At 32.8% G+C, this 14,069-nt stretch overlaps 1 protein-coding gene across 3 annotated transcripts in view; it reads left to right on the top strand.

Annotated features, from left to right (window-relative positions):
* PACRG (parkin coregulated) overlaps window positions 1-14,069 on the top strand; it is a 260,396-nt gene that overhangs the window by 28,056 nt on the left and 218,271 nt on the right. The gene's annotated exons all lie outside the window — the stretch shown is intronic.

Raw genomic sequence — 14,069 nt, forward strand, 5'->3', positions numbered from 1 at the left:
AGCTTTTACATTGTGGAGGAGCTGCTTTGGCATGCTAAATTGGCAGAAGAGTAACCCCTCTCTTCCCTAAAAATTAATATGGTTTTCTGGTTACTTAGTGCATGGAAACAGCTTAGCACAGCCAGATCTAAGGCGAGAGAGGAAGAGGAAACATTGCGCCAAGGATAAGGCTGTTGTGGCACTGCAGCTTTGAAAATCCTAAAAGACATTTTAGTTAGAAGAGTAGATACATTTATCTCTGTCTTTGCACTATTCCCTATCCTATTATAACAGTGTTGGTGTCTAAATTTTCAGAAATAACTGACATATTTTTAAAGGTTAGGTAAAATATCATTATAAATTATTATGATTACACTTTAAGAAAAGCAGGTGAAAATACTGGACATAATTAAAGAATGATTCTGGAAACATGAATGTCTTAAAAATGGTAATAGAAAAAATGACTGGAGAAGTAAATTGCTGTAGTGTAAATGTTTGATTCCAGCATCTGCACACTTTACTGTTTTTTAATTTTAGACACATCCTGGAGTGGATGCTAGCAAATTTACTTAATATGTTACTTGGGCTAATTTCAAAGTAAGTTTCTTTTATCGCATCTCAAAGCAGTGTTAGCATTCATTTACCATTCAATGAAATGCAAACTTAAAATAGCTGGTTGAACAAGAAGGCCAAATTGATATAACAGGTTTACTATGGTATTTTCAGCACCAAAGAGTGATATTTTATCATGCTCGCTTTTTTAGATACTTAACAGTGCAAGACAAAATGTGAAAATGTAATTTAAGTACAGTAACCATTTTTCTTGTTTTTAACTTCAAAATGTACTGATAATTAGTTTTCACAGTAGAATTACTTGTGAATACTTACATTTTCAGTTTCTAAAATTAAGTACGATAGCATTTTCTATTGATTGCCAACAGAAATATAATTGAGAATATATGCCCTTCTAGAGCTTTGTTGTAAGAGTCATTTTATGTCAGAAGAGTCAGCAGTGACTTCTGTACTACATTTGCCATGTCATTTATTTTTATGAATTTCGAGTACATATTTGAAACTATTAAAAAGTTATTGCAGTTGAAACATGCAGATGTGGTGTTAAAAGAATCATAGTTCTTTTTTTTAAAAAATTGATATGCGTTTACACCAAGTGCTTCATCATCTGTGCTTTTTGTTCAGGTTCCTGTGTTCTGAATTTTGAATTCTAGTGTATTTAAGTTTCATTCCTAATGACCCAAAATAACCTACTCCATGTAAGGTAGATTTTAAATATTACCACAGCTATTTAAGCCAAACAAGGAAAGTCTGCAACATAGAATAGAAAGCATATTCTGTAATAGTTAGCTCTTAATTTTCTGAGTATTTTTTTTTCTTTCATCCATGTTGTATTACAGAGCAGTGCTGATACCAGTAGTCCTCAAGGGTATGATCAATCATACTATATTTAATAATACCTACAAAACATTCTTTCTGTAACATCAGTAGATTTAAAAACCATTATCATTTTGTTTAAAAACCATTATCATTAGGCTGGAGTAATCAGCATAGCAAATAAATTAATGAATATGTATGATGAGGTACTGTGGCAGATCAGCACTTGCTGAACAAAGATGGCAGTTCAGGGTGTTCCAGTACTTTGTCGCAACTGATGTTGCCATTAACCATTTATCTTCTAATCTTTGATTTTCATTATTTTATTGAAACTTCATGTCCAAAATAAAAGGAAAGTCTTAATGTTTATGCTAAGATGCTGTTGTAGTGCACTCCTAATTTAAAAATGGGTGAAATCGAAGAAGTCATTCACTAAAACAAATGTGGTTTAATTTTTTGTGTTCGGTTATCAGTAACACTGAGAGATAACCCATTTCTCCTGAATTTTGATGTTTGTCCTAGAGGCAGTAGAAAAATCAAATGTATTTTAATTTACATTATCTACCCAAATCTTAAATGCCCTTGATTAATAAAAATATATGTGACTGCAAAGGATAGCTCTGCTTTTAATCTGTTACAAAGATCATAAAAGCAGTGAATGTTATGACTCCAAGATGTTTCCTGAGGGATCAAGAAATCTGCACTTTTCTTAAGATTGACCTATCACCTTGAAAAGCAGTCATGAAGGAGAGCTGCAAGTGCAAGACCACTGTCAGGTCAACCTGTCGTGGTGCTGACAGGTCTCTGATATAAAACCCAATTTACTATTTAAGAAGCACATCCATTATCCTTCTGATTTTAAAATAGAACATACATCAGCAAAATGATAAAAGAAAGTGCTTAAGAATTATGAAAGTCAAGGACTATTTCATATCAGAAAGTCACAACCTTTTTTGCATATTACTGATTAAAATTACAGTGAATGTTAATATTCATCTATGTCTTTTTTTCTTCCAGAAAGTTAAGAGTTTGCACCAGTTGAACTTTAATCATTGTAATTCTACTTGTATTATATTATTATTTGGATTAGTCAGACATTTTATTACATTACTTTTTACAGGAGTTGAAGAGGTTTTTGGAAGTGTGGGTGATTTTAGGCAAACTGATTTGTCAGTTTATGGGAAAAAGATCTGTGGTTTTGATCCTAATGAAAAAAAACAAGCAACAACAAGCCATGTTTTTCCTATCATTAGGTTTAATCTTCATCTCCATTTGTAATTTGGAATAGAATAAAATTCTTAAGTTTCCTGTGTAAAGAGGATCTGTAGACTCCTCTGCTTAATACAGTTTCAGTTCTTGAAAATGGAAAGTTTAAAGCTTTACTGAATGGGCAGTAAAAAGGAAAAACATATTAAAATTTTTTACTTGATGACCTTAATGGATTTAAATGTTAAGTTGGATATCCTAAAATAGTAGGAACAAAATACTCATTATATGAAATGTCCACCAAAGCTGATGTGGAAATAATATTATGGATTTCTAGATCAAAGCAGTCTTCACCCTTTAGAACAGTTTCCAGTGTCATCATACTTACGAAATTTTAAAATAGCTGTTTTAACTTGTGCCTGTATTTGATCAAACCTTTTTTACTGTCTTTTTGTTTGCTTTTATTGCTAGTTAAAGAGTTAGGGGCTTACTACATAACTCTTAGTTCTGAAGATTTACTGGGTATAAGATTGCCTAAGTATAATTTTTAACCTTAAAAATTCCTCAGGAATAAATACATTATTGGTTTCATATTTTTCACGTAGCTTTTGATTTTTTCAAGAGTTTGTCCAGTCTGCTCGTAAAGGATTTGCATTTCTTTAAACTACTAGGCCTGTAAATATCGGAAGGGCTCTGAAATCTTGTCTGCATTTTGGTTTAGTTTAACTTCTACTGGTAAACATTTGAAAATCATTAGTCTGTGCTCTGATCAGTGTAGCTATGTTGCTTTTGTCTTGAGACTCCAGATAAGATCAGTGGCAGTAATCAAGTTTTCAAAGTTGAAATACATTTAATTAATATTTCTAAAATCTCAGGAGATCTTCATATGGATTAATTTATAAGGGCATAAAATAATTGTAATTTCAGCCAACTGGCTCAAAATCTGTTTTGTTCACTTGGTATGTGTTTGCTGTTACAGTCTGTGTTTTCACTTAGCATTTCCTTGTTTCTTGAAGACAGTGAGATATTATATGATTTATTTTATGTATCAACAAAGTTAAGAATGATTATAATTTAAATGAACTAAGAAGAACACTTTTAGCCATGTTGTCTATACCCTATGTGGCAAGATTGTTCTTTAATTTATAATATATATAACTGCATCAGTCTTTGTAAGGGCATTGCAAGCAATTGTCATATAGGCTTATTTACAATATGCATATCTGCAGGTTCATTGTTTTCATTGAAAGACAACTGCTTTCTTGGAACATAAGTAAAGCTGCTCTAAAAAGTGAAAGGGCCTTGCACCTGCACCTGAATTTAGCTAACAGGAAGCAGATCTATGTAGTTAGCCATTTTTTGAAGTAATTACTCTGATGATGAAAGAAGGTCATCTACCACAGATAGCCTTTAACTTGAGTTTTACTAAGAGGTACCAGACAGCCATTCTTTTTAAGAAGGGGTGGGTTTTTTGGTTGGTTGGTTTTTTTTGTTTTGTTTGGATTTTTTTGTGGAGATTAGAAGTAGTAGAGCTTTTTTGGAATTAATGTAAAAAATTTCAACTCTATTCATAAAAGTTGAATTTCATGCATTTTTAATTTCATGGTAAGTTTGAAGAGTCTGTGTTATTTTTCTGATGATTGTTTGAGGGGGAAAAGCCTTAGACTGAATACTATAGTTCTTAAAGATTCTAATGTCAAAAGAATTTAAATAATAAAAAATAACAATTACTTTGAAATTTCCAAAACTTAACTCTGTTCGTGTGAAGCAAATTTTGTAATTTTCAGCAAGATATATTCTATTCCCTGTTGATGAAGTTGCTTAGTTGTGTGATTTCCTGAGGCTTCCCTACATGGCTTGTTTGAATTATTACAAGTGTTCCAACAAAAGGTATTTTTATACAGCTCAGTGTAAGGTTATACAATCTGCAAGCAGGAAATGCAGGCCAAATGTGCAGAGTAGGGTCTATATGCTGAAAAACAGGGATTCCAAAAAACTATCTATTACTATCATGAAAGTAATAACAGGTAAGCAGCAATGGGCTGTGGTCTTGTATGTAATGGACTAATATGAAAACAAAGTTTCTAAATAGAGACTATATGAAAATTATTTTGTTCTTATATATAATTTAAGCAGTTGGGGATAGGTCATGAAGATAATTTCTTGCATTACCTGTAACTCCATTATACTGCAAGACATATGTAAAGGAAATATTTACCCATTTTTGTGTGCATTTTAGATTTTTCCAAAGCATAATTATTCTAGAACAATTATCTGTATGTGCATACTCTCCTCCTAAGTGAGTTTCCATATGGAGTTGAAGAGAGCTTATAAGAAACAATTGTTCTGGACTAATTAGTGCATATTAAATATTTTGGAACATTTACAACTATGGATGAGTGTTAATGTTGTACCCTGCAGACTTGGTCCAAAGCCCACTGGATTTAATTCCCCTTGCTTCAGTGAAATGTCTTTCAGAACTGCTGAGCCAGCTTTTAGTATTTACCAGAGTAGATAGAGTTAAGGCAATTTGCAATTTTGAATAGGATTTAATGGGGCATTCAGATGATTTATCAAACTCTCAAAACTGTTACCTTGATTGACTTTCTTTGTAGTTGTCTTGCTCCAGAGTGAAGGGAGACATCCCTCTCTCATTAACCCATGTGTGAGTTGCAGCAACCATTTCCAACAGCTTCCTCCAAAAGCAGCAGTAAATCCTCCTTTCTGTAGGTATGGTTCCATGAACAGGTGAGCTCATATAACACTTTGCTGCTGCCTAGAAGTCTTGACTATTTCTCAGTTTTTTCTCCCCTGCTCCTCATTGTGCAGCCTGTCTTCTTGCACCGTCTCTCCTGTTCATCTGACACTAGCGTAAGCTGGTTTGGCTTGCTAACCCAGAAAAAAAGTATCATCTTTTTTCTCCTTGGTTGGTTTTCTACCAAATTAGTGAGATGAATCAACTCAGAGAACTCTTACAAGCACATCAGCCAGTAAAAGCCAGATGTTGGGAGTATGTCTAGTAGAAGGGAGTGGAGAAAAATGAAGCTCCACTTTTAAACAGTGGCAAGATGTTAGATCAGCTCATCTCATTGTGTAAAAATGTTGTGATAGCAAAGCCACTATTGAAGTTTGCACTTGACAGGAGCCCCTCAAAGAAACACTCGCAGACGATTTCCTATTTCAAGCAATGGAGTTAAGACACAGTGTAGGCTTTTCTATAATCACATCTAAAAAATAAAAAAAAAAGAAAGCCTATTAGGATTAGTTCTTTATTAAACCCATGATATTTATCATGAATTGTTCCTTTATTCTCTAGAGGATTATTGATTCTTTTTTCTTCTTTGTAATACATTCAATTTTTACTGCATGTTCTATTCAGGTGTATTGGACAAAAATATTCAGGCTGCGTGTGCATGCACTCTCTTCTCTCACACTGTCACAAAATTCTACATTCATCATATTTCTTTCATGATATAGTTTACAGTATAATGTATACTGTATATAGTATATCTATAGTCAATTATTTACTGTCTGTAGTTTTCATTATCTAGTTAAATACTTCCTTTTTTATTTTTCCATTCCTAGTGCACTAGGGTACATAAATCAGTGTGTTGGACACCATGCAATATTTTCCATGTCATTAACTAGAAGCTGGAAAAGTTATTACATTGGCATGAATTTCATTCATTTTTTACCTCTTTCCCATATTTACTTTTTTTGTGGATAAATTATTAAAACTTGTTTTAGCTTTTTTTTATTAGCAAATTATCTCTTTCTCAATAAGTTAACATTCTCAGTATTTTCTCTAATATTGCTATCATTTTAGTTAAGGCTGTTATCTTTTCTCTAAAAATACTTTTATCAGAAGAATTTTAATCTGTTTATTTTGTTAGTTTTTACTTTTGTCTCCCAGTCCTGATTGGATTTGGGGGAATAACCCCAGGTTAGCTATTCCTCCTTTGTAGCATAATAGTATTGTTATACTTTTCCTGAGCTGTTTTCGAAAAATCATCCTGAATATTTTTAGTTCTTGTATTTTTCCAGTAAACTGTAATTTATTATTCATTAATTATGTCTTTAAGCTGTTTTAATAATTTTCCAGGTTTATATTGCAATACTATTATGAAATTCCATGCTCCTTTCCTCCCATTTTGGGTACAGAAATCCCCATGAAACTAATGAATCAACGAAGATGTAGGAGAAGACAAGGCACAAACCAATCATACCATGATTCTTCAACCTTGTGTGTGTATTGGAACACCTCATTTCAGGCAGCTTCATTCATATGCTGTCCCATTGGTTGCAACAGTCAGTAATAATTACTGCAACACTGCTGGTTCAGAAACAATCGTAGTTTTTTTTCAATGTTAGGGGAAGATTTTCTTCAAATTAGTTGCAACTTTCTACTGCCTTTGTACTGGGGCAAAGATTTGTGATCAGGTATTTAATTTTCACAATAGTTCCTTCCTTGGCATCAAATACTCTTTACTGTCACGTTCCTGAGTTTATTCCTTAGCATTCAGAAATGCTAAGGTGTTATACAGCATAAAACTTTACTAGTTCTTCCCTTCTGGATCAGTTCTTCCTAGAAGAAAAAACAAAGAAAGCCAAAGAAAGGATGACTTCTTTGTTTTCTGAGATTGCCTTGTCTATATAGCTTCTAAATCTTTTATAAATATCTGTTACTGTACTATTCTTAATGGTGTTATTGCAGATTCATATCACTTTATCACTAGAAGCCATAGTAAAAGAATAGGATCCGCTGATGGCACTGTACAATACAGTTCAAAACAAGAACCTCAAGGTTGTTGTTTGTGTCTGGACCTTTAAAAATCTTAAAGGTATCATGCATGTGATAGAAATATTAGAAGGTAATTATTTCACTGAAACAGAAGACTAGAGAGCATGGAGGAATATTCTGGAAGAATATTCTCAGAAAACTACAGAAAAGCTATAGAAATAACTTTATCAATGCTAATTTGTAACATATTTCCATTTTGATTAAATGTTTTAAGTTTTTGAGAAAAGATAATGAATAAGAAAGGGTAAAATAAGACATTTGAAGCAGCAGTTTGAATAGTTCTGAAAACTAGATTCTATATTATCAGCCAAAATAAGATCCTGCATAGAAAGTTCATCAGCTAGTGTGATGAGATTCATGCATACAGTTAAATGAAAATTACATCAGTGAAAATGGCATTTAGTCTTTGTCCTTATGCAAGATTATGTTACTCTCATTCCATTTGTCTGCAGGTTTACTATGTCTAATCCAGTTTATAGATTGACATGCTAGATAGTCACCTTTCCCTTCCGGGGTTAAAAGAGAAGACAAGTAGGAAAAAAATGTGGAAATATATTATTAAAGTTATTGAATAATAATTTCTTTGTACATCACTTTTAAGCAAACTGAATCTTTGTTTCACCAAAACTTAAGCTATTTTGTCACTGAGCTGTAGTTATTTTTAAGATTTTTGATGTTGACAGTTTCAGTAGTTTTGAAAATAAGTTTTACCTGTCATCTAACTTTGTCATTGGTCTAATTTTGGATTTTCAGAATTCACTATGAATTTACTCAGTATGGTTTTGATCTCCACAGAATCTGTAGCTTTATGAGTGCATTCTCTTCTTTTTCTTCTTACCTGCGATCTGCTGAAACTGGCAAAATCACAAAAAAATGTGCATGGAACCATATTTTTTGGCACTGGCTTTTACAATCCTGTTGGCTAACTGTACCTCTTTTTTTTTTTTTTTTTTTAATTTTTAGAAACGTATGTAAACTTCTTTGGAAATTTATTCCACATTCTTTAGGTAGTAGATTCTGTTCATTGGTGATCTAAAGAAAATTGATGAATGAATGGGTTTTTTTAGGTAGGCACTCTTGATTTTGATATAATCCAGTTGTCTGCTAATGACCTTTGGGATGACAACTGTCCTGCAACCCCTGGGGGGGGCAAAGAAAGGGTGTATGGTTCTTTCTGGATCTCAGTGAGAAAGGCCTGACAACAAAGGACATAATAAAATAGCTATTTCAATAAGACAGAATTAAAAGATGAATATAGATAGCAAGTAAATCTTAGGTCCTTTCAGATGCTAGGAACTCCTTTTGTGCAGCATTGGACTGACACCCAGACGGATTTTCCCATGGCACGCTGCACACATTATGTCTTTGGAGAGCTTCCTCTTCCCTCCCATACCGTGGTGCCTTTTATTAAGTGTAGCAAACAGAATCATATATCTTCTTTTGACAGGCTGGAATGTTATCTCTGTCACAACATTCACCAGCATGCACCACAGGCAGGCATGGGCCATTCTAGCAGATTCTCTTACAGCAACATAATCATACTAACATACAGGCTTCTCAGGCCTTAAGCACAAGGCCCAATAGAGCAGACATGGCTCACTCAAGATCACTAACTCCTTGAATACAATGTCTTCTACAAGGCTCCCAATACATTCACCTGGCCAGATGTAGATGCATACCAAAAAATAAAGTAAGAAACGAATTAGGTATCCTTACAACTTACAGCTCATATTGAGTTATAAAGATTATCTGCTCTGCCTGCCTACAGTGTGATTCAGCTCATCCTAGGGCAGACATAAATTTTTAGCAATAACTGTGCAACTAAAATTTAGCAATACTTTATTAAATAACTGTTTAGTATATGTGAATCACTATGATTTGGTGCCACAGATTGTTCTATGTCTACTGTCTATCTCTACAGAGAATTTACTGGGAATCAGTCCTACACATCTGAAGTATAGGATCTTACTTCATTTGCTATTCTATTTAAATTTTTTTAAATGTTAAACTATTGAATTATCTGTATTGTCCTTTAAGAGGAATTAACTTAAGAATGTTGTATTTGAGAAGATTTTATCCTAATAGTTCAAGTTTAGCAAGGCAGAAAAGCTTGCTTGCTTGCTTGCTTGCTTTGTCATAAATTCATCTTTGGTCAGCTTATGGTCTCTGTATTTACTCTGAGTGCTAGATTTACTGAGGGACAATGAAATCTTGTCTTTAAATTTCAAAGCTGTCATTCTTCTTCAAGTCCAAGAGGTTTCTTCTCTTATCACTGAAATGATACATGAAAATTAGCCAAGTCTCAGCAGAAGTGTCTGATTCTTCTTTGCCACTAGTGCAAATGACAGAAGTTGCATTGTTACATTATAAAGACAACAATTTTTCTTAACTATAATGTTAACAACAGTCACCAAAGTCATTTAAAGATTATTTTACCTTTGGTAAATGTCCAGTATTCATAGTCATATATTCTTAGACCATTTCTATCATTTAATTATTTGTTCTAAGATCATACCATTTTTCATTTCTCTGTCTTTTCTAGTTCTGATAGTACCTGGGTTGTTTGAGTGTGTGCACTGTTCTATCCAAATAAAAAAATTTGATAATAAAATTGCTAGCCTCTGGTTTGTTTAAGGTCTACTTTTGTGTAAGGCATCAGATTTTGTGAAGATATGTTTAAATTAATCTGTTACTAGTCTTGTATACAAGGAATCAGGATTGCACCCCAGTTACAAAAGCATCTGCCAGAATTTTTGAAGACTGAGATTTGAGAATCTTTTATAAGTCTTACTGTTTTATAACTAGCTTAGATTTAGTCACCAGATCCTCCAGACTCATTCTTGATTTTGGAAACCAGACTCTACACCTACATTTTAACTTGTATTTAACTTCAGTGTAGCTAACATAACACTATACAATTTGTTCCTCTTTGTTCCTCTTTGTCAGAGATCTGTAGTTAGTGTTACAGATTATTTCAGCTTGTTAGAAAAATTCTTCCTAAGATACAGATACCTTCTGACTTTTAAGCGGTTTATAACCTATATCATAACAGGGGAAAATTGCTTTTGTTTAATGATGTTCTGCTTTTCCAAAGTACTTCCTCTTATGGTGACATCCTTAAAAGTTTGCATTCTTGTTTACTTTAAGCAGATCCTTTCTTAAAATGGAATGTTCCAACTCTCAGAAATACTGAAAGAACTATTCAGACAAATGGATCCTTATGAGGAGAGTTTTTCCTTACACATTGATTTACATATACCTTGACAATCTCTCTACTCTGGTTTGGTGACAGAGGGAAGGTGAGAAGTTTGGGGTTTTTTCTTTAATTTGGTGTTTTGTGGGTTTTTTTTCCATTCTGAGATTATTTGACAGACTTTTTACATAATTGCAAATTATTACATAGTAGTGTGTTATGTCACTTACTGCTAAATACTAGGTGGAGAGTTAAGTCAGTATTCCACAGAAGCTGTCTTCTGAAAAGTGTATCATCATATATCATGTTCAGTTCCTGTACTATTTTCTTGTCCATGTTACACAAAAGATATCTTTTAAAAGTTTAAACTTCAAAAAGTAATAGAGAATTTGCTCTAGTGTATATAACCTGCTCAAAAATTTCCTATTTTGAATGATATTTCTGTTCCTATGGCAGTATTGAAAATTAATTTCTATATGTGAAAGGTGAACATAAATATTTGGAGATATACAGTATGTATGTTTACATATTGCACAAAGGACCAATTATTGAAATTACTAGGCTTTCAAAATACTGGTCTTTATTATGAACACATATTTTTCTGTTTATTTTTTTGAGATGTTAGGACTTGATATTTCTAAAGAAGATACATCTAAAGGTTATACAGTATGGCCTCTGATAACTGATTTGTGCCAATATCAGTTATGATTATTCTGATAATCTCTTATATCCTCTTTAATCCTCTCTAAGTCCCTTTATTATTGCAAACTCCAGTCTCTGACATCAATGTTTTTATTATGCCAGTTACAATCTGGATTAATTTAGGAAATAAGTTTTCTAACTGATTGCATGCTCTGCCTGTGCATCTTTGCAGTATCTTTTTGTGGCAACACTGTATAATCCTCTAAAGCATCTTTTGCTGAGATTTTTAAAAGTAGTGATCTCACCAGTAACCATATGATTAGTTTCTTCCTTGTGTTATTACGAGCTGGAAGTATTTTTGATTGATAAATCTAAAGCAAAAGCTGACTGATTACATAAACTTGAGATTTTAGAGCCTCATTTTTTTCAGGAATAAAGAAAATAATTCACAGCAAGTAATTCACTCAATGAGTTTAAATGAGTTTACCTGCTACTGTTCCAAAAGTGTTTATGAGAATATATGAATTCCCTCAATCTTATTTATTGTACTGATCTGTTCTGTAAATATTTTCAGCAACTTGGCAATGAATTTTTAATGTGAATATTTGGTTTTATGCTAAAACACAGTTTCAATTAGGTGAGCCTTCTAAATAGTCTCTTCAATCCATTTTAGTCAACACACTAACAGCCTAGCAGAATACCATAATTTCTTTTGAAAAAGAAAATGCAATGCAGAGTAGAAGCACGGTACTCAAGACTTCAGAGAGGAAATTAAGACTATGACTATTTCATACTGGACAATAAAATGTGAAATTGGAAGAACTTTTCCATATAAAATGCAAAATGTAATATTTGATCAACTGAATATTTTCATTGTTTTCAATAATCACATAAATTCACCGAGAGATTTGTTAATCAGCTGTGTAGCAAATAATTTTTCATTGGACTAGAGTTCTTTCTGAGAGAAATAAATTGTCCTGGAAATGTAAATGTTGTCCATACATCGTATTAGAAACCATTTTGATATGTTTCTAGAGAATTCAATAAGAAAATAAGGATAGAAAATTTAAGCTAAATGTTTGTAATCAGTAAAATTAAAAGTCAGTGGCAGGTAAATGTATTTTTCACAGTAAGAACAGCATTAAAATTAAAATTCTTATTGAAATATTGTATAGAATAAATTATGAAATTTCAAAATTCCCATCAAAGTTTTCATTCCTTCTGCATCTGTCTACATCTGAGGAAATGTATTCGGTGAAAGGAAAGACAGTTATGAAGTGTTCCGCTTGTTTACTTTAGAAGTTCCACCCTTGTGAAAAAAATGCCTCAGCTGGTGGGGAAAACTTTCATTTAGTGGCACCCATTTTAATTGGTCCTGAATCAACATCATTTTTTTAAAAAGCAAAATCACTACTTATTTTTTAAATATGTTTCAGCTATACTCAAATTATAAACACAGATACATATTTTACCATAAAAATACTGTATATTCTGAAGAAAAATAAATGTGTGATCTGCCCTTAGCTTTTGCCTGATAGTGGAAGAAAGGTTTGATACTAGATTAATCGTTTATGTGTAGCTCGTCTGGGTTTTTCTTCGGATCTTGTCAGTCTTAAAAGAGCTATGAATTTTATTGAGACTGGTGATGCACTTGTAGCTTTATTACCTATTTGAGAAGCTACAAAATATTGAAGCTTTTTAATAACAAATGCTTTATATTTCTTTGTGTCAGCAAATATCCTAGATTGATACATTCTGTTTGATTGCTACAATCCTACTGGACTGTTTATATGGTTCTAAGGCACTAATTTCTGCAAGACCTTGAAATAAACTACTAAAGGCATTTATAAATATATCCTTTTTCTTTTTTAGTTTAGTCGTATGACTTCCTCCTGTGCTATGAGTAGCTGCAGTACTTATTTTATTCTGACTTCCATGAGTGTTGCTATTAGTTGCTCTCTGTTGACAGCTAAACTGTCAAATACTGTATTACTGAAAATTAATTCCTTCTTAAAATGTTAGTAGGTCTCATAACTAAATAATAGCTACTGCTCACCCGTCTTCCACATCTTTACTTCACAATTACCCAACTATCTTTTCTTTCTGAGATTATGCAACTGATATATATCAAACTAAACTGTCAGCAATTGTTCTCAATTTCTGTTTAACTTTGAAATTACAGGTTCTATTACAGACCTGAAGGAGGGCTTCTGTTCTGATTTTGTCAGTTATACTAAATCATCTATAAAATATGTTCACCCTATCTGCAAACCTTATTGCTAGATTCTGTGTATGCCTCAAGTCTTTATACACCTTACTTCTATGTGTCAAGGAAAATAGAGCTGATATAAAAAAAATAATTGTAATAGGTTAGAAACAAAGTCATTTACTACAAATTTAAGTATCTTTACAACCATTATTTAATGCATAATCTTCCATTTCTTCAGTTTGATTTTTTGAAATCTGCATCGTAATGAGTCATTAGATTTTGAAAATGATCAGGAATGAAGGTATGGGAAGGTTTTATACGGCTGAGTAGTTAATCTTTCGCAACAATAAATTTTTTCTGTTGTTCCTCAGTTAAGCAAAGAATTTATGCTTGTGCTTACCTTATGGTAAGCTGAGTTCAAGAAGAAAGATGGATGAAGCCCAACGTTTTACTACTAGTTTCCTCTTGTCACTCTGCTGTGGTTTCAGCTGTGCTTTTTACTCTTCACTGGGTTTACCTCTTCTTTAGGACTAAGGGAAATTAGATATAGTCTTTTTCTGAGATTAGAGAGGCTGCAACAGCAAGATGGTGTAACTGCTGATTTCTCTCAAAGACACCAAGGTGATGGATGGGAAGCTGGGCCAGCTGCT

This window comes from Buteo buteo, chromosome 9, assembly GCF_964188355.1.
Source record: "Buteo buteo chromosome 9, bButBut1.hap1.1, whole genome shotgun sequence".
NCBI lineage: Eukaryota > Metazoa > Chordata > Aves > Accipitriformes > Accipitridae > Buteo > Buteo buteo.